Here is a 21,086-nt window from a genome sequence, read left to right as displayed (position 1 = left end):
TGTTACAGGGATCTATTTCCTGAACCGCAATAGGTATATTAATTGCTGCTTGAAACCTCCGTGTGCGAATTTGACTTGCACTTGAGCAATTTTTTACCTCTTCCATAAACCTCCGTTATTATAATTAACCTATCCACGCTTTACGGACAAAAGGCCGAAATGTGAGCTTGCTGTTTTACCTTCAAAACGGCTTGAAGGGATATGAAACACCGGATAAAAACTTATGGCATATGACAGTTTCATGAACACATAATGAAAGCGGAGGCGGTGTAATATGTCAAAAGAATCGATTGATAGAATTAGTATTTTGTTAATAAAACGTTCCGATATAAATTGTGGTGCCCTTATGCGGTGCGATGGTTTTGCTTTTCTTACCCTTACTGTCTTAATCGGGGATGGAATTTCCATTAAAATCAATATCCACACGTTGCGATTGGTCATGGTCACCGTAATATATGCCTACACTAAATATATATTAACAAAATTATTATCAATTATTTTTGTTCCACTGAGTCATTAGTCGTCCAACGCATTAAATGTACAATCAAAATTGCTGACAAATTTGCGAAAATGTTCATTAAATATAGTTTATACTTGTGCATAGTTATTTATCAATGTATTCCAACGCATTCTAAAATTTGTACCACCATAGAAACGTGAGTAGTGTGCCTTATTAATACGTAAAACAGGTTTTTTGAAGAAACCGAACGTTGAGGTTAATATTTTTTATGTATATTTATGATACTATTTAAAATAAAAAACGTTTCAGAGCAGGGAAATCCACAAATGATGCAAAAAATAAACAAGCTTCATGGAATCACATATGATAAGTAAATGAGGAGAAATTATTATATTTGGGTAGTATTTAAATGAGTGACTGCAAATAAAAGTTTTGAATGACAAAAATAATGAATTTTGGTTATAGTATTACTAAGTGAGCGACTGGCTGCGAGTGACGAGAAATCAACAGAACAGCAACTTACAAACATTAATGTGAGTTCCTTAAAATACGAAATGAGTAGCTTCGATATATTTGAGCGATCTAATATTTGTCAAAGTGTAAATATTTCGTCCTGCGTTTTATTCAATATTTAGCAAATGTTTTGTTTTTAATACTGAGCAGCATTTTATACTATGAATACAAAACCCACTTTGAAAAATATTATAATAAGTAAATGTAAGGTATGAATAAAGGTAAGGTCTGAATTCATACAGATTGGGCCCACCCGCTCGCAGGGCGCTGCCGCGCCCTGCTTGCTTAGTTTTATATTGTCTTATATGTTCCAACCTAACCTAACCAATTCAATTAGAAAAACCTAATCTATCTTAATACTAAAGTGCCTCTTTATATTTCCAGTCGGTCACTTAGAAATGTAGTCGCACATGTTATTAAAACAGTATGTCATCATCAGTCGTTAAGTTTTTTTTTATTCGATCGTTTTATAATTTCCCATTATATTTTGATTATTATTCGTGTTTGGTCCGCTATGATTACGTACTGACAAAATAATAAGAACGGTTAGGCCATAGTTCACCGCGCTGACCAAGTGCGTAGTAGTGTAAGTCTCTAACTACTCTTAGGATCTTGTACGTTAAAATTCATGTTACATATGTTTTTATATTGTAATAAAAAATCGTGATTCTATGCAGAAATCTTCTTTTTTAATAGCTCACTTGATTCATTATGTCGATAAAGTCAAACTGGCCGAATTGTTAGTTTGGCCCATAAACATAGGACCCATCGATATGTTATTTTGATATACAAACTATATTATTGGTAAGTTTTATTGAAATGCAGCTTTGCAGTGTTTACTACAAGAAGCAACACACATCCATCCATCCTCACAAACTTTCGCTTTTATAATATTAGTAGGAACTGTAAGAAGTAGGATGCATTAATTTTTTTACAGCTTCCAAGGCTCACCATGTATTTTTTATGCAGGTACAAGGTTCCTGTCAAGAAAACGTATAGCACACCGTATGAAGTATCTTACACGAAACGTTGTTACGGAATTTTCACTTGCACAAAGAAAGAAACTGCATACAAGACACACTCCTACTGGTCTGAGGTATAATTCTTACTTTTTAAGAAATAGAAATTGTAAAATAACGCGCTATTCACCTGAAGGTTACTTGCCACTGTAGAAATTCTGTCTCTCACACTGGAATATCAGGATTAGAATTCTACCTATATAAGCACATTTAATTATTCGTGTGGTGTAGTGCTGAGCCTTGTGTAATATAAGTTAGATATCTTGACCGAGGATCGCCATGTAATGTTTAAGCCGGTTCCTGATATATTGAGAGGTGTCTTGATTTGATGAAAACTTTATTATGACTCACTAAATAATAAGCTTAACCTAACTTATATTATACAAGGCTCAACTCTACACAACAATTCGTAATCAAGTTCAAATTAGGGATTATGCTTAAATACCTACTCATTCTGATACATGTGTCCAGTATTGGAACAGTAATAGGTGAATTTTTTTTTAAAAGTATTACTTTTGTTACACAATTATGATTTTCAGGAAACACGTGAACGAACAAAGAAGATTTGTTGTACTGGTTATCAGGAAACTACATATGACTTTACAAATGACGAGTAAGTTTAAAAATATATATATTTGTCTTCTTTATAATATTGGAGTAGCAAACGAGCAAGCAGTCCAATTGATCGCAAATAGCTACTGCCGCCCTTGGACATCTATAATTAACCCCAAATAAGATTAGATTACTACTTGAGACGAAGATGGAATGCCTCGGAAAAGTATGTCTCTCTTCAAACAAACTCACATCCTTCAAACAAATAGACAGCAACGCCTTATACTGCTGTCATTAGGCAGAATTAAGAGTGCCGTTGATGCCGCCGGAGTCCAACTACAGAAGGTTCTACCAACATTAAATCTTTAATTGATTACAAAAACAAAACAACAAAGTTATTAATTATACAATTCAAAGATGTGTCCTAATGTGTGCATTAAGGATAAAAATCCAACCTGATGCATTATATTCAAACTCTTCGTGTAAGTTTCTCTTCTTGCACACAGGGTGCACTGAGTAGGTAGCCGAAGTGAGCAGATTTTTGGGATAGCAAAATTTAATGAGCAAACTTATTTTCTCAATTTCTACAATTGTGGTGAAAATAAATTACTGTAGGCATTTATTTTTACGGCCTTCCAGTCAGTGATTAGTATTGGCCCAAGATCCTATTGATCTGGACAGCCCTTAAGGGTATCAAATTGTAGAGGTCGGTAAGAATTGTAAAGAATAGCCAATTATTATTTACGCTTAACCGTCCAAATACCTATTCTATATTGTTCTATTTCTCAATTTCAGACCCGAGTGCAGACCAATTTGCAGTCCATCATGTATAAATGGCACATGCACTGGGCCTAATCAATGCACTTGTGACGTAGGCTACTATCGAAGTAGTACCAGAAAGTATGAATGCGCACCTTATTGTGAACACGCCTGCGGTCAAGGAAGATGCACGTCACCTAACGTTTGTACTTGTGACTTCGGTTATAAGTATTTAAACCACACTTGTAAACCCGTTTGCAGCCAATCTTGCATCAATGGAACATGTATACGGCCAGACACTTGTAAATGCTGGGAAAATTACACGAAAACTGAAAATAACATTTGTAAGCCGTATTGCTCTACAGGGTGTCTTTACGGAACTTGTGTTGAGCCTGAGACTTGCCAATGCAACAGAGGATATGAAAAAGATGAATTAGGAAAATGCACACCAATTTGCACCGTACCATGTGGAGAGGGTATGTGTATTGGACCTGATATTTGTGAATGTTTTTCTGGCTACAATGTTAGTAAGTATGGAAATTGTGAACCCTATTGCTCAAATGGATGTGATCATGGAAATTGCATAAGCCCAGAAGTTTGTGAATGTCATAATGGATATAATAAAGATGAGTTTGGTAAATGTGCACCCATTTGCGCTCCAGCATGTGGAAACGGCACTTGCGTTGAACCTAATGTTTGTGATTGTTATTCTGGATACAATGTTAGCAAATATGGAAATTGTGAGCCCCATTGCTCAAATGGATGTGATCACGGAAATTGCACAAGCCCAGAAGTATGCGAATGTTATGATGGATATGATAAAGATGAGTTTGGTAAATGTCCACCCATTTGTGCTCCAGCATGTGGAAACGGCACTTGCGTTGAATCTAATGTTTGTAATTGTTTTTTTGGATACAATGTTACCAAATATGGAAATTGTGAGCCCCATTGCTCAAATGGATGTGATAATGGAAATTGCACAAGCCCAGAAGTTTGCGAATGTTATGATGGATATGATAAAGATGAGTTTGGTAAATGTGCACCCATTTGTGCTCCAGCATGTGGAAACGGTACATGCGTGGAACCTAATGTTTGTGATTGTTTTTCTGGATACAATGTTAGTAAAAGTGGAAATTGTGAGCCCCATTGCTCAAATGGATGTGATCATGGAAATTGCACAAGCCCAGAAGTTTGCGAATGTTATGATGGATATGATAAAGATGAGTTTGGTATATGTGCACCCACTTGCACTCCAGCATGTGGAAACGGTACTTGCGTTAAACCTAATATTTGTGAATGTTTTGCGGGTTATTACTTATCCCCAAGTAACACATGTGAGCCTGTTTGCTCCAAAGGATGTGAAAATGCATTATGTATAACACCCGACACGTGCGTGTGTGCAAAAGGATATCAACCAGAATGGAAAAACTCATTTCTTCTCTGTAGGCCAATCTGCTTCAATTCATGTGGAAATGGTACATGTATAGCTCCTAATTTATGTGAATGTTTCTTTGGATATGAAGTAAATTTAAAGGGACTCAATGAATCGAACAATGGATCATTGTGTACACCTCAATGTAAAAACTGCCATGGTTCGTGCATTTCCCCAAATGAGTGTGTCTGTCATCCTCCATATGAACCCATAAAAACAAATATTGACGGGAAAAGTTGCGAATGCGACAATTGTACAGATTCAAATAATATATGCGAAGTCACCAACTGTGTTATTAAAAATACAAGTTTATATAATACCAATCTTAATCGAAACGAAATTGAATACGACAAAGACAAAAATACCCAACATACTGATTATGAAAATACGTACACAACAGAGAGATGGAATGGTGATGTTGAAAATAGGAAGGGTGAAAACCAACATGCTATGTAAGACAATTTTAATCATATGAATACTTAGAATTTAAATATGAATTTTGTTTTACTATTCAATATTTATGGTTATGGATGGCAAGTATCGAATGAATTAATAGGATTCTTACGGGTCATCTCCAAGAGCCATAGTGCTAGTAGTAGCCATCGTGCCAACAAGTTTAGAAAACAATACAGAAAAGGCACAGCAATGTTAGAAAATATAAAGTTATTCTTTTCCACAGATGTTTCGTAGAAATGTTATACTAAGAAAGGGATTTCAAAAAATCATTTTCAAGGAAGTTGAGACAAGACTTTCATGTCTTTACTAATAAATACATTTACTATGTTTATTAGTGATCACTTTAACAATGCCAGTACATCTACATTAACGTATTTCTAAACTTTATCCTGTACTATCATTACAATAGAAGGACACTTACATTTTAAAGGAATATTACATGTCATAATATCGTTAAAATAAGCACAATATAAGTCCAAAACATAGAATTATTTATTATATCACGTATTACAAGCAACATTATTAATATACCTATGTTATATAATCATTTCTGCGGATTTCCAGGAATTACAACTGGATCATTGCCATTTCACTAGTGTGTCTAATAATGACAATAATCATAATAATATTCACCTTCAAGAAGAAGTCTATCTTCAACTGTTTTAGAAGAGAAAAATATATGGTGTCAGGTACGGTAATCATTCTAAATTTATATTTTCTGCGAGTATACCTTCTGTGAGTGACATATACCTACACAGGGATAAATATACTTACTAATATTCGGCCTCAAAGCATAAGCATCTAAATTTATTATTAAGATTTGAGTCATACTTGAAGTACAAGTTAGCCACAGTTTCGTTGCTATTATACTCGTATCTCCAAAACTAACTTGCACAACTGTTACCATACCTTTACATATATGTACCTTTTTTATTTTCTTTTTTACAGATGAAACAACACATGTCACTGAATCTAATGAATTAAATCAAATTCAATTAAGAACAAATGTGGAATAATAATATATAACCAAAGCCATTTTTAAATTTAGTATTGTAACCATTTGTAGTATTAGAAATCGATAAGTTATGAAATCTTTTCTTATGAAATGAAACGAAATGTAATTATTGAAAAATATCAGTTAGAGTGTTTTATAAGCAGTGAGGTCAGTATTATAAGTATTTATTATAGCCTAGTAGTTGAAACTCGACCTTTTAATCAGGCGATCTGAAGTTCGATTATCACTCGTACTATGATGGAGGATAATATCATGAGATAATCTACAAAGTCTACCAATTTACAGTAGACCAGCGGTGGACTTTGGCTTTAGCTCCTCACTCTGAGGAAACCCGTGCGAGAGATAACAAGGTAGAGCGTCATTGTTATTAATATTTAATTACATAATACTAAAAAAATGCTCACTGCCATATATAGTATGCAATGATTTACAAAAGTATAATAGATATTTTAGACACATTATTTTACTTATACCACAATTAAGATTCGATATCTAATGATAATTTCAAAATATTTTCAAATTGACATCAAAAATCTAATCTTTTCAATACATTTGAAATTAAAAATAATCACTCTCATAGTATTGAATGAAAAAATACGCGACAAAAAGATAACCTCTCTTCCTTTGGGAAGTCGGTTAAACCTGTAATCAATTTGTAGATAATTTTATTTTTCTTCGTAATTGTAAAAATAAATACGTAAAATAATGTAAGCATGAAATTTTAAATAATATATGTAAGTAGGTATAAATAAAAAGTAGAATAATAAAAGAAAGTGAGAATATTTTATATTTTTTGTATAATTTATTTCTTTCTATTCATATTATTTTTATATACTTAAATTAAAATAAAGTTATTGATACTAAATACAACTTAATAAACAAATATTGTGTTTCTTTTTTCTTATTTTTTATAACACAAAAGTTCGTCAGCGCGGTGGACCTAAAACTACCGCAGCCAAAGTTGACGGTCCCTACCATAGACTTGGATTTTTTTCGCTATAATATATTATCTATGGTCCCTACGTACTCGTATAAAGCGACATGTCAAAAACGGAAGTTTACAGGAGAGCGTAATTAATGTTCAAACCTCTCTAGAAATAATAATCTGTTGACTACTAAGAATATTTTTTATAATGTTGTTCTAGCTTCAGAAAGTTAGAGAAGGAAACATGTTTTTTTAAACGGAATTTTAGTAAATATGTATTTTCAAAAAAATATTTTAAACATCCTAAGATTGCTTGTGGAGTTTGCATTATGCTCTAACAACTGTGATCTACTGTTATTCATGTTTTACAGTAATCTTATAATGTTATGAATACTTGTATCTTAAAATCACACAACTCAATTTTATCACAATATTTATTCCACCTTTCGAACAAGCATCAGACATGTTGTTGATTGGGGAATTCCGCGTGAATGAAGTTAAATCAGACATGACCGCGTTCACGCCGAGTGGCGCGCATTTTAAAACATCGTACAAAACGACAAGTATAGATATCCGCATTTAGGACCCTTATTCCCTGTAATTGTTATACTTGTTATTTGTATACTTTAAATAATAATATGATGTAAAGTACTTACATCATATTATTATTTAAAGAAAAATCTTATATAGGCATCAGCGTATGGTCAATCTAAAGCCGTATCACTATCATCAAACTACATAAAATTTAAAACTACACAACGGATTTTGATGCGCTAATTTTAATAGACAGAGCGATTCAACAGTAAGGTTTGTATGTATAATAACAAACTAGAAAAAACACTGATAATTTTACAGATTTCGGAAATAAACAAATTTTTTGGGCTTACATTGCTAGCGCTGGCGGAACCCTACAAGATAAATGAAAATAATGTTCTACAGTATTGTACACCTTAAAAAGGTTTACAAGGAAGTCCGCAATGGCATAATATGCCAGATAGACAAAGATAGACATATTATTTATTACCCGACTGCCAAGGAAGGGTTATGTTTTTCGCGCGTATCTTGTATGTTTGTCTTTCTTTATTTGATCCGATCTAACAAACGGCTGGATGAATTTCAACAGTTAAGGTGTCATTACATTTTTCTCAATGACCCGAGTGTCCTTAGATAGGTATTAGTAAAAAAAAAATGAAAATAGCGGATTTTTGGCGCGAAATAGTAACACATTTAAAAAAAAAAGTTAACCGAACCTATCGAGTAGGGTATCAAATGAAAGGAAATTAAACGGAGATTATAAAAACATATTTGTATATATATAAAACAGCAAGGTGACTGACTGACTGACTAACTAAATGACTTTTTCATTTTTCAGAAATCAACGTACAGCCTAAACTAAGGACCTTACAGTTCTGAAATTTTGCACATAGGTTTTCTATATTGCGTGAATAAGTACTAAGGAAGGCCTTTTGGAAATTCTACCCTTAAGAGGGTAAAATAGGGAAAAACAGTTTTTTTGAAATCCTTTAATTTTGAAGCAACTGCTATGAAATTTTGTATTTGGCTTTCTGGATAGGAACAAGGACGCACTTATTTATCCCCCTCCGAAAAATCAACCCCGTAGAGGGTTAAATAAGGTTTAAAAGTTTATTTGAACAACCGTCAATTTTGAAGCAAACACTATGAAATTTTGTATCAGGCTTGTTGGTTAAAAATAATGAAATTCTACCTCTAACGAGGTAAAATAATGACCGAAACTTTGAATTACTGAAGTCATATATTTTATAGACCGTAAATGGTGAATTTTTCTCGCGAAATAGTAACACGTTTTAAAAAAAATAACCAAACACCCTACTCGATAGTAGGGTGTTGAAATAAAGAAAATTAAGAGTAGATTACTCATACATTATATAATATATCTTATATATAAAATTCTTGTGTCAATGTTAGTTACCGTACTCCTCCGAAACGTCTTCACCGATTTTCACCAAATTTTATATACATATTCAGTAGGTCTGAGAATCGGCCTCTATCTATTTTTTTACTCCTAAGTGATAAGGGTTGTTCGCCCTTAACATTTTTTTATTTATATGGCAACACAACGTTTGCCGGGGCAGCTAGTACATATTGGGTCGTTTGAAAAGTCATTTCGTTTTTTCCCGATAGAGGATTTAATTGTATTTTTTCACAGCTAACTTCACACTTAAGTCGCATTGTCATTACATGTTTTTACAGCTGATATAGCAAGGATTGTGTGAGAATAATTTCAATTGATTTTATGCAATAGTTTTTGGTGGGTGCCCTTTTAAATATGGAGAGCAATAAGCAGCATTTCCGTCATATTTTACTTTTTTACTATAGAAAAGGTAAAAATACTGTTCAAGTCAGAAAAAAAATAACTAATGGGTATGGAGAAGATGTGCTGTCAGTACGCCAGTGGCAGAACTGGTTTACAAAATCTAGGTCCGGTAATTTTGAACTCGAAGATGCACCACGTTCTGGTAGGCCGATTAAGGCTGATAAAGGCATTAGGTAATGCAAAATGCGGCCAGAGTTTAAATTTATGGAAATAAACCGTTTATGACCACTTGAAAGGCCTGGATTTAAGCTTGAAGTTCGATATATGAGTCCCCCGATTTCTCTCGATGAAAAATTTGCGTCGTCGCGTTGACGTCTATGATCTGCTAAGGTCTGGATTTAAGCTTGAAGTTCGATATATGAGTCCCCCGATTTCTCACGATGAAAAATTTGCGTCGTCGCGTTGACGTCTATGATCTGCTAAGGTCTGGATTTAAGCTTGAAGTTCGATATATGAGTCCCCCGATTTCTCACGATGAAAAATTTGCGTCGTCGCGTTGACGTCTATGATCTGCTAAGGTCTGGATTTAAGCTTGAAGTTCGATATATGAGTCCCCCGATTTCTCACGATGAAAAATTTGCGTCGTCGCGTCGACGTCTATGATCTGCTCCCGAAACGTCACGAAAATGATCCATTTTTGAAGCGAATAAGTTACTCTACCACACCTACCATATTCTCCAGATCTGGCGCTTTCCGATTATTATTTTTTCCGATCACTGAAATATTTTTTGGACAGTAAAATCTTTACTTGAAATAAAGAGGTCAAAAATCACCTGCAACAGTTTTTTGCAAGAATCGACCAAACAAATGAAGAACGTGGAATCACGCTCCTACCAGAAAGATGGTTTATGGTGTTGGGTCAAAATGGCCAATATATAATTTTATAAAATATTTGTTCATTATAAGAAAATTGTCTTTCATTTTCACAAAAATAAACGAAATGACTTTCCGAACAACCCAATATATACACATCGAGATGACTGTCTGACTAAATGAGTGAGTTGCTGTGCCAGAGGTCAACGCAAATGGAAACCGCTGAACTTATGCTTGCTGGAATTTTACACATAGGTTCTTTATATAGCGTAAATGAGCACTAGAATAAAATAGGATAATATCGTTTGAACATCTTTTGTTTTTGAAGCAGACACCTACTATGAATCTTTGTATTGGCTTTCTGGATAAAAATAATGAAATACGTATTTCACTGCTTTTGGAAATTCTACTTTAGCCTTTTTGGTGCAGTCGGGTGTTTGATTTTTTAAATTAATTACTTGTGTCTATCTATATTGCGTACTTCACAATAACTATTTTTATGATTTAAAAAGAAGACAACAATAACGTTCATATTAAAATGGTTTTATTAGATACCAAATATTAATCCTTATCAAAATGAATTGTTTTAAAAAGCAAGCGTTTAATGTAAATAAAATTTGATCTTTATAGCATGTAAATTGGACTTACAGTTTAGAAGATCCTATGAGTATAAAATTTTGCGGGATGAATATATGAAGGCACGCGCTATCAATACAGGTGATTGTCTTTCAGTTTAATCGAAAGTAACCATAACATAGAAGATATTATCGTCTGTTTTCTTTAATTATAAAATTAGGAAACGAGGATGTAAGGAATGTAGGAAAGTAGTCACTGCCGACCATAAGGATCACTAACCAAGTCCATATAGATTGGGGGTTTTACCTGAAGCCTATCAAAGACGCGTAACCACTCGTGAGTATGAGTATATACAAAATAAGACATTAGAATTTTTGTGTGTCGAACCTCGATAACTCCACGAATCGAAAATAATGTTTTTTCTCCTTTGTTGCTCCAAACCCTCTAAAGAACGACAAGTTAATGTGCCAATAGGTTTAATAATAATAATGATATAATGAATAATAAGAATATGAAATAAATTTATAAAATTTAGCCTTTTTTTGGTATTTAATTTGGTTGCATAGTAAACTAACAGATTTTCGGTCTATATCATATTGAAGAATCAATTAACGGAGGAGCGCACGAAAATACGATTTTTAGTGGATTTAGTAGAAACTAACCATAACGAACCGTAAATCCATTTCTTAGATAGATTGTTTCTTAAATTAACATATTATATTTACTGTTGTGAAATACCTATTTAACTATAGAACATGTGAATTAGCTCAACCTACGTGGAAGCTCATCGATTTTTTTACAAGAGGGGTGAGAGAATAGTGTTGTAAGTGGGGCGAGAGTGAACGAGGATAGTGCAAAAATGAGGATGTTTCGTTTCATTCTGAGTTGATGATGCAGAATACCGAATGAATTTAAATGCGGTGAAGACCGCACTTTCACTTCTATCGGTGAAGACCGATAGAAGTGAAAGTGCAATTTTTAACATGTCTTCATGTACGTAGGGACTGTCGAAGTACTCTCTATTGTGTCTCTATCGTAGTATATTGACTATATTGGCTTAGCATATCTATCTACCAACACAGAACGGAAGCTGCGATTAGTCATGTCATGATGATAGATCATTCACATATTACATTAGATATTAATTATGCATATGAATCAATTAAAAGTGAGGACATAAAGGTGATAAAACTCTCAGGATATATTTATTCTTTGTTGGGATATCATGGGGATCAAATATTAAAACTACATTTTTAGGGTTCCGTACCCAAAGGGTAAAAATGGAAGCCTACGCTGTCTGTCCGTTTGTCACAGGGATCTATCTGTTGAACCGTAATACGTGGACAGTTCAATTTTTTACAATGTATTGCACGACTCATGATGCGAAGCATCAGAGAGTGCTTTACGATCGAAAAATTTTTTTCGCTTCATTTTGGCGGCTATTTTTATTATTATAGCCTTGATAGTTCACGGAATCAAGATATTTTGCATACTATTGTCGAGATAATTTAATGGAGATTAATTCCATACTTTTTAAAAATTGATTTACTGCAATAGAATTGGAAAAAAACACCAAAATAGGTCAAAAAATTTTCCTGTCCGTCATGTGTGAAACCTGAAAACACTGTAACTTGTGAAAAAATCCATCATTTGAGTTATTTTTTTTTTTTTTAAATTCTAATCGACGATTGTAGGTCACTGAATGCGAATGATAAATTAATTCAGTATCGTTTAATTGCAATTAATAAAAAAGGAAAACTACAAGGCTGTATATCTATAGATATTATGTACATTTATTCCACCAGGGGCGCTTGTGCAGTACCTTCTTCCTACTACAGCTGTTTTTTCGGCAATTAATTTTGAACGACTTAAGTTTTTTTTTTTTATATTTCATAATTAAATGAGCATTATGAGTCGTGCACTTTTGGATTTTCCAAACTTTTTACTTCAATTGCTGCTTAATAACAAATACAAAAAAATGTTGCTGGTAGGAAAAACTCCGTGTGCGAGTTTGACTTGCACTTGGCCAATTCTTAACCTCTTCCACAAACCTCCATTATTATAATCAACCTATCCACGCTTTACGGACAAAAGACCAAATGTGAGCTTGCTGTTTTGCCTTCAAAACGGCTGAAAGGGATTTGAAACACCTGATACTTATGCCATATGACAGTTTCATGAACACAGAAATAAGCGGGAGCGGTATAAGATGTCAAAAGAATCGATTGATAGTGTTAGTATTTTGTTGATAAAACGTTCCGTTATAAATGGTGGTGCCTTTGTGCGGTGCGATGGTTTTCCTTTTCTTACCCTTACTATCTTAAACGGGGATGGAATTTCCATTAAAATCAATATCCACACGTTGCGGTCTGTCATGGTCAACGTAATATATACCTACGGAAAGTATATATTAACAAATCGATTATTAATATTTTTATTCCACTGAGTCAATAGTTGCCCGGCGTATTGAACGTCCAATCAAAATTGCTGAATTTTTTTTATGTGAAAATGTCCCTTAAATATGGGTTATGCTTGTGTATAATTATTTATCAGTGTATTCCAACACTTTCTACATTTTGTACCACAACAGAAACGTGAGTACATTACCAATGTGTAACATATAAGTGGCATAATTAATACGTTAAATTAAGATTTTGATAATTGTTTCTTCTTTTGTATAACTTATGATTTTTGATCATATTTAGAATCAAAAACGTTTCAGGTCGCGGAATTATTTTTTTGTAACAGTCGTTTCAATAATTTCCATTATACAATCTGTTTGTAATTTGTAATATTTTGAATTTATAAATTATGTAACATTAATTTTTAATATGACAATAAATTTTGAACTTATTTTTTTTTTGCTTGATTCAGAATTGGTTTGATGCAAACAAACTACTCCTAAATTCTAATAAAACTAAATGTATTATATTTATGCTACCAAATGTAAGGAGTACGGGGATGATGATCGCTCTACATGGTGCTCCACATGACTTTGCGATCTGTCAATGAAACTGTTTTCTTGGGGATAACCATTGATTCTAAACTACAATAGGGTCCCCACATCTCTGCTTTGTCCAGCAGACTTAGTACTGCAGCTCTTGCAGTCAGAAGAATTAGACCCACTGCTAGGCTTGTCTATTTCAGTTACTTTCACAGAATTATGTCTTATGGTATTCTGCTGTGGGGTAGTGCTGCTGACATAGAACCTATATTTCCTATTCAAAAAAGAGCAATAAGGTCAATATATAGTCGGCGACGTGGTGAGTCCCCGAGGGAAGTGTAGTGTAGTGGGAAACTAGTAATATACTAGTTTTTGCCCGCGGCTTCGCCCGCGTTTAAAAGAAAATAATATGACATACTAACATACATAAAACTGAAAATTCGCCATGACAGTGGCGCCATCTAGCGAAAATTGGTCGTACCAACTCTGAAACCTTTGTGGGCTCATGGACAGCAACTTTGCTAAAAATCATCAAATGCAAAGTTTACGAATTAATCCCTACTAATATCGATTAAAATAATCGATTTTTTTGGTCCAAAAGATCGATTCTCCGATTAATCGATCTAGGATCGCCATCCCTAGTTCCCGTGGGACTTCTGGGATAAAAACTATCATATGTCCTTTCTCGGGTCTCAGACTATCTTTGTACAAAATTTCATTAAAATCGGTTCAGTGGTTTAGGCGTGAACAAGAGACTACCAGACAGACAGACAGAGTTACTTTCGGATTTATAATATTAGTAAGGAAAGTAAGGATTGACGGTACATAGTCAATACATATATACTGACATTACATATATGAAAATATTATGTATATAAGAAAACACACTAATATGTTTGAAAAAAATAGTAAAAACCATAAGTTTGATACTAGAAATAGAAATAAATTAGCAATTCCTAAACATAGATTATGTAAGGTGGCTAGATATTTCATGGTTAACTGTATTCGCTACTACAATAAAATACCCGAACACATTTTGAATCTCACAGAAAAAAAGTTCAAACCTGTCGTTAAACAACGCTATGTAAAAAGCGTACTATAATCTAAGTAAGTGATTATTTGACTGACAAAACGGTGAGGTCTGAAATAGTTCCAGCTCCATATGTACCGTTAGGTTAAGTTTAACATTGTAAAAAACATTTTTTTAAAAAGATGTGTGTTATGGAGTTTCTTTCGCCGCTTCTCCTCCATAACGAAACACCTTGTGAAGTGGTGGTTATTATATTGATATTCAAAACGTGATCTGTAAAGAACCTATTTTGAATAAAAAAATTGATTTGATTTGATTTTTGTTGCTTTTTCCAAAGATGCCCATGTATTCGACTTTTTTTATCCAGGTACTCCCATTTTGTCCCAGAAACGTATATCATAACGTATCAAGCATATTACACGGACAGTTGTTACTTGGGATTGAAAACTTGCACGTATACAAAAATTGGGTACAAAGAAGACTCCCGATGGTCTCTGGTAATTAATTCTAACTGTTTAAGAAATAGAAGTAGTAAACGAGCGAGCAATTCGCCTGAAGATTTGCCACTGTTGAAATTGCGCCTCTCATTCTGGAGTGCCAGCGTTCGAAAAACTAAAACACTCAAAAAATCTCTAATCTCTAATCTAATAATATGGAGTAGCAGACGAGCATGCAGTCCACCTGATGGTAAGTGGCTACTGCCGCCCATGGACATCTGTAATCGACTCCAGATAGGATTAGATATTCGTACCGGAGGCCGGCCACAGATACGCCGCTACCCCTGAGGACTAAGCTGGAACGCCTCGGAAAAGTATGTTTCCCTTACCACACCCTTCAAACCAGAACACAGCAGCGCTTAACACTGCTGTTATAAGACAGACATAGGTGTGGCGATGGTGCCGCCGGAATCGAACCACGAAGGATTCTACCCGAAGGTGGTAGTAATGATGTTTTTCTCATGAAGCAACCGGAAGCGTAAGAGATGTACAATAAAAACTATTTTAAATGATGTGTGCAATCTACTATCTTAATCGTCCAACGCGATATACTATACTTAAATTATCTTCTTCTTCTTCTAGGAGACCTGAATATTGAAACAGTAATAGGTTGATAAGGATAAGGAGGATAATAAGGAAAAAAGTATTATTATCTTTATTACACAATTGTTATTTTCAGAGAACGAGTCAACGAACAAAGAAGATTTGCTGTAGTGGTTATCAGGAAACTGCATATGATCGTACAAATGACGAGTAAGTTTAAAACCAAATATTTATCGTTTTTATAACATTAGAGTAGCAGACGAGACTCTTTGAGTCCACCTGATGGTAAGTACTGCCGCCATTAGACATCTGCAATAAACCCCCGATAAGATTAGAAGCCTACTTGAGGTCGGCCACTCTATGAGCCACTTCCCCGGAGAACGAAAGTGAATTTCCTCGGAAAAGTACGTCTTCCTTACCACACCCTTCATACCAAAAGACAGCAGGGCCTAACACTACTAAACACTACTGTTATCTATCATAAATAGATGTGGTCGTGATGCCGCCGGAGCAACAGAATTTGCTATCACTATTCAATCTGTAATTTATCTATGATTGCAAAAGAAACAATAAAGCAAAATTATCTTGGACAACGTTTTTTCTCAATTTCTACAATTGCGGTGAAAATAAATTACAGTAGGCATTTGTTTTTACGGCCTTCCGGTCTATATTGTGGTTTGTATTGGCCCACGATCATTTTCATCTGGACAACCCTTAAGTAGGGTATAGAATTGTAGAGGTCGGTAAGGACTGTACTATTTGAATAGACAATTATTATTTACGCTTAACTGTCCAAATACCTGAAAAATATTATTCTGAGAAATATTGTTCTATTTCTCAATTTCAGACCCAAGTGCAGACCAATTTGCAATCCATCATGTATAAACGGCACATGCACTGGGCCTAATCAATGCACTTGTGACGTAGGCTACTATCGAAGTAGTACCAGAAAGTATGAATGCGCACCTTATTGTGAACACGCCTGCGGTAAAGGAAAATGCACGTCACCTAACGTTTGTACTTGTGACTTCGGTTACAAGTATTTAAACCACACTTGTAAACCCGTTTGCAGCCAATCTTGTATCAATGGAACATGTATACAGCCAGACACTTGTAAATGCTGGGAAAATTACACGAAATCTGAAAACAACATTTGTAAGCCGTATTGCTCTACAGGGTGTCTTTACGGAACTTGTGTTAAGCCTGAGACTTGCCAATGCAACAGAGGATATGAAAAAGATGAATTAGGAAAATGCACACCAATTTGCACCGTACCATGTGGAAAGGGTATGTGTATTGCACCTGATATTTGTGAATGTTTTTCTGGCTACAATGTTAGTAAGTATGGAAATTGTGAGCCCTATTGCTCAAATGGATGTGATCATGGAAATTGCACAAGCCCAGAAGTTTGCGAATGTTATGATGGATATGATAAAGATGAGTTTGTTAAATGTGCACCCATTTGCGCGTCAGCATGTGGAAACGGCACTTGCGTTGAACCTAATGTTTGTGATTGTTTTTCTGGATACAATGTTAGTGACTATGGAAATTGTGAGCCCCATTGCTCAAATGGATGTGTTAATGGAAATTGTATAAGCCCAGAAGTTTGTGAATGTTATAATGGATATAATAAAGATGAGTTTGGTAAATGTGCACCCATTTGCGCTCCAGCATGTGGAAACGGCACTTGCGTTAAACCTAATGTTTGTGATTGTTTTTCTGGATACAATGTTAGTAAATATGGAAATTGTGAGCCCCATTGCTCAAATGGATGTGATCATGGAAATTGCACAAGCCCAGAAGTTTGCGAATGTTATGATGGATATGATAAAGATGAGTTTGGTAAATGTGCACCCACTTGTGCTCCAGCATGTGGAAACGGCACTTGCGTTGAACCTAATGTTTGTAATTGCTTTTTGGATACAATGTTACCAAATATGGAAATTGTGAGCCCCATTGCTCAAATGGATGTGATCATGGAAATTGCACAAGCCCAGAAGTTTGCGAATGTTATGATGGATATGATAAAGATGAGTTTGGTAAATGTGCACCCATTTGCGCTCCAGCATGTGTAAATGGCACTTGCGATGAACCTAATGTTTGTGATTGTTTTTCTGGATACAATGTTAGTGACTATGGAAATTGTGAGCCCCATTGCTCAAATGGATGTGATCATGGAAATTGCACAAGCCCAGAAGTTTGCGAATGTCACGATGGATATAATAAAGATAAGTTTGGTATATGTGCACCCACTTGCGTTCCAGTATGTGGGAACGGTACTTGCGTTGAACCTAATATTTGTGAATGTTTTGCGGGTTATCACTTATCCCCAAGTAACACATGTGAGCCTTTTTGCTCCAAAGGATGTGAAAATGCATTATGTATAGCACCCGACGCGTGCGTGTGTGCAAAAGGATATCAACCGGAATGGAAAAACTCATTTCTTCACTGCAGGCCAATCTGCTTCAATTCATGTGGAAATGGTACATGTATAGCTCCTAATTTATGTGAATGTTTCTTTGGATATGAAGTAAATTTAACGGGACTCAATGAGTCAAACAATGGATCATTGTGTACACCTCAATGTAAAAACTGCCATGGTTCGTGCATTTCACCAAATGAGTGTGTCTGTAATTCTCCATATGAACCTATAAAAACAACAATTGACGGGAAAAGTTGCGAATGCGACAATTGTACAGATTCGAATAATATATGCGAAGTCACCAACTGTGTTACTAAAAATACAAGTTTATCTAATACCAATTTTAATCAAAACGAAATTGAATACGACAAAGACAAAAATACCCAACAAACTGATTATGAAAATACGTACACAACAGAGAGATGGAATGGTGATGTTGAAAATATGAAGAGTGAAAACCAACAGGACATGTAAGTCAATTTTTAATCACATGAATACTTAGAATTTAAAAATGAATTTTGTTTTACTTTTCAAATTTATGGTTATGGATGGCAAGTATCGAATGAATAAATAGGATCCTTACGGTCTCCAAGGGCCAGTGCATCGTGCCAACAAGTTTAGAGAACAATACAGAAAAGCCACGGCAATGTTAAAAATATAAAGTTATTTTTATCCACAGATGTTTTGTAGAAATGCAATGTAGTAAGATAGAAATTTCCAAAAATCAGTTCCAAGGAAGTTGAGATTAGACTTTCATGTCTTTACTAACAAATGCGTTTCCTATATTTATTATTACATCATTACTTTAACAGTGCCAGTACATCTACCGTATTTCTAAACATTATCTTATATTATCATTACAATAGAAGGACATTTATATACAAACGAGAATATACGAGTATAATGTTATAATGCTGTTATATGAGCACAGTATGAACTAAACATGTTATTATTTATCATTTCCTAAATGATAATAAACATTATTAATATACATATCTCATATATATATATTTTTGCCGATTTCCAGGAATTACAACTGGATCATTGCCATTTCACTAGTTTGTCTAATTATGACAATGGTCATAATAATATTTACCTTCAAGAGGAAGTCTATCCTTAACTATTTCAGAGGAGAAATATTAGGAAAATCAGGTACGGTAATCATTCTAAAATTGTTTTTTCTGCGAGTATTTCTTCTGTGGGTCACATGGACCTACACAGAAATAAATATAAAGATATTCGGACTCAAATCATAATCTAAATTTATTATTAAGATTTGAGTCAAACTTCATATCAACAGACACAAACTTCATATCACAGTTTCATTACTATTATATTAAGATGGAACTCCTGGCGCAACTAATCTTAGCATACCTTTATACATAAACGTTGTATATTTATATTATTTCCTTTTTTACAGATGAAACAACACATGTCAGCGAATCTAATGAATTAAACCAAATTAAATTAAGAGCAAATGTGGAATAATAATATATAACCAAAGACATTTTAAAATTTAGTATTGAAAACCATAGTTTAAAAAATCAAGAAAAGTTTGTTATGAAATCTCTTTTATCATATGAAACAAATGTAATTATTAAAAAATGACAGTTACAGTGTATTAAGGTATAAGTAGTGACAGCCTAGCCTAGTAGTCGAAACTCGACCTCTTAATCAGTGGACCCCAATTTCGTAATTATCACTTGTACGATGGTGAAGGAAAATATCTTGAGAAAATCTATACACTCCGATGTATAGATTTTCTTCTTATTTGCAAAAAGTTACCAAAAATGTGTGGAATCTACCAATTCGCAGTAGAGTGCAGTGGTCTTTGACCTAAGCTCCTCTCACTTTCATAGGAAACCCGTGCGACAGACAACAATGGGTTGAGACAAGACAACAAAGCAGATAAAAAAATTTAGTAACAGTTTATTTTGCTTATATTACGTCTAGGTCCAGATTTGGAGTTCTGGAGGCCTTGGGTAACGAAGTAGTGGAGGCCCCTAATTATTTAACTTTTTTCCATCAAGTCTATCATAAATTGATTGCCAACAAACAAAATTATTTTATCAAGGAATGTAATTATAATTTCATTTTTTAATTATTGTAACATAGACCGTAAATATGTGGTGTTAATTAATACTAACGTTTTAGGAATTTTATGTAGATATAGTGACGTTTTAATCTTACTGTAATTTTTATCATAATTTCATTTATTATTTTAGAACCATTTTGACATGGTAAAATTTAAAAAAATAAGTTATATAGATAATAATAATATTGATACTAAGATTTTTAATAACAGTAATTTTTAATTTATACCTATGTAATCATTTAAACGTTTTTTTGTTAAGATAAATGTAAGCTGTGTTCATCAATCGCACGATTACTATTGTCTACACTAATATTATAAAGAGGAAAACTTTGTTTGTTTATTTGGTTTTAATGAATGGGCTCAAAAACTACTGGACCGATTTTAAAAGTACTTTCACCATTCGAAAGCTACATAATCTACGCTATATTTTATATGAAATACATTTGATAAATAGATTTTGAGGCGGTACACAGTTTGCCGATGTTGTATTTTGTGTTGGTGAACCTTAAATAAATAAATAAATAGAAATGCGAAATATAGTGTTTGTTACAAAAAACATATAACGTTGTAAACTATTGAAGTTAAGATATTTATTCTCTATTTGGAAGGCTCCTCTCATATGAAGACCCCGACACTGATTACGACCGATGCGATAGAATATCAACGGGAAAACCCGGTC

At 34.0% G+C, this 21,086-nt stretch overlaps 1 pseudogene; it reads left to right on the top strand.

The window, feature by feature from the left end:
• The first annotated feature begins 70 nt into the window (after positions 1 to 70).
• LOC140750273 (uncharacterized) lies at positions 71 to 19,868 on the top strand (annotated as a pseudogene).
• The last annotated feature ends 1,218 nt before the right edge of the window (positions 19,869 to 21,086 follow it).

This window comes from Epargyreus clarus, unplaced genomic scaffold (genome assembly GCF_041222505.1).
Source record: "Epargyreus clarus isolate Ecla_fem2 unplaced genomic scaffold, WU_Ecla_fem_2.2 ptg000019l, whole genome shotgun sequence".
Lineage (NCBI taxonomy): Eukaryota > Metazoa > Arthropoda > Insecta > Lepidoptera > Hesperiidae > Epargyreus > Epargyreus clarus.
The sequence above is the reverse complement of the archived record's forward strand: the minus strand, read 5'-3'. Positions and strand labels throughout refer to the sequence as shown.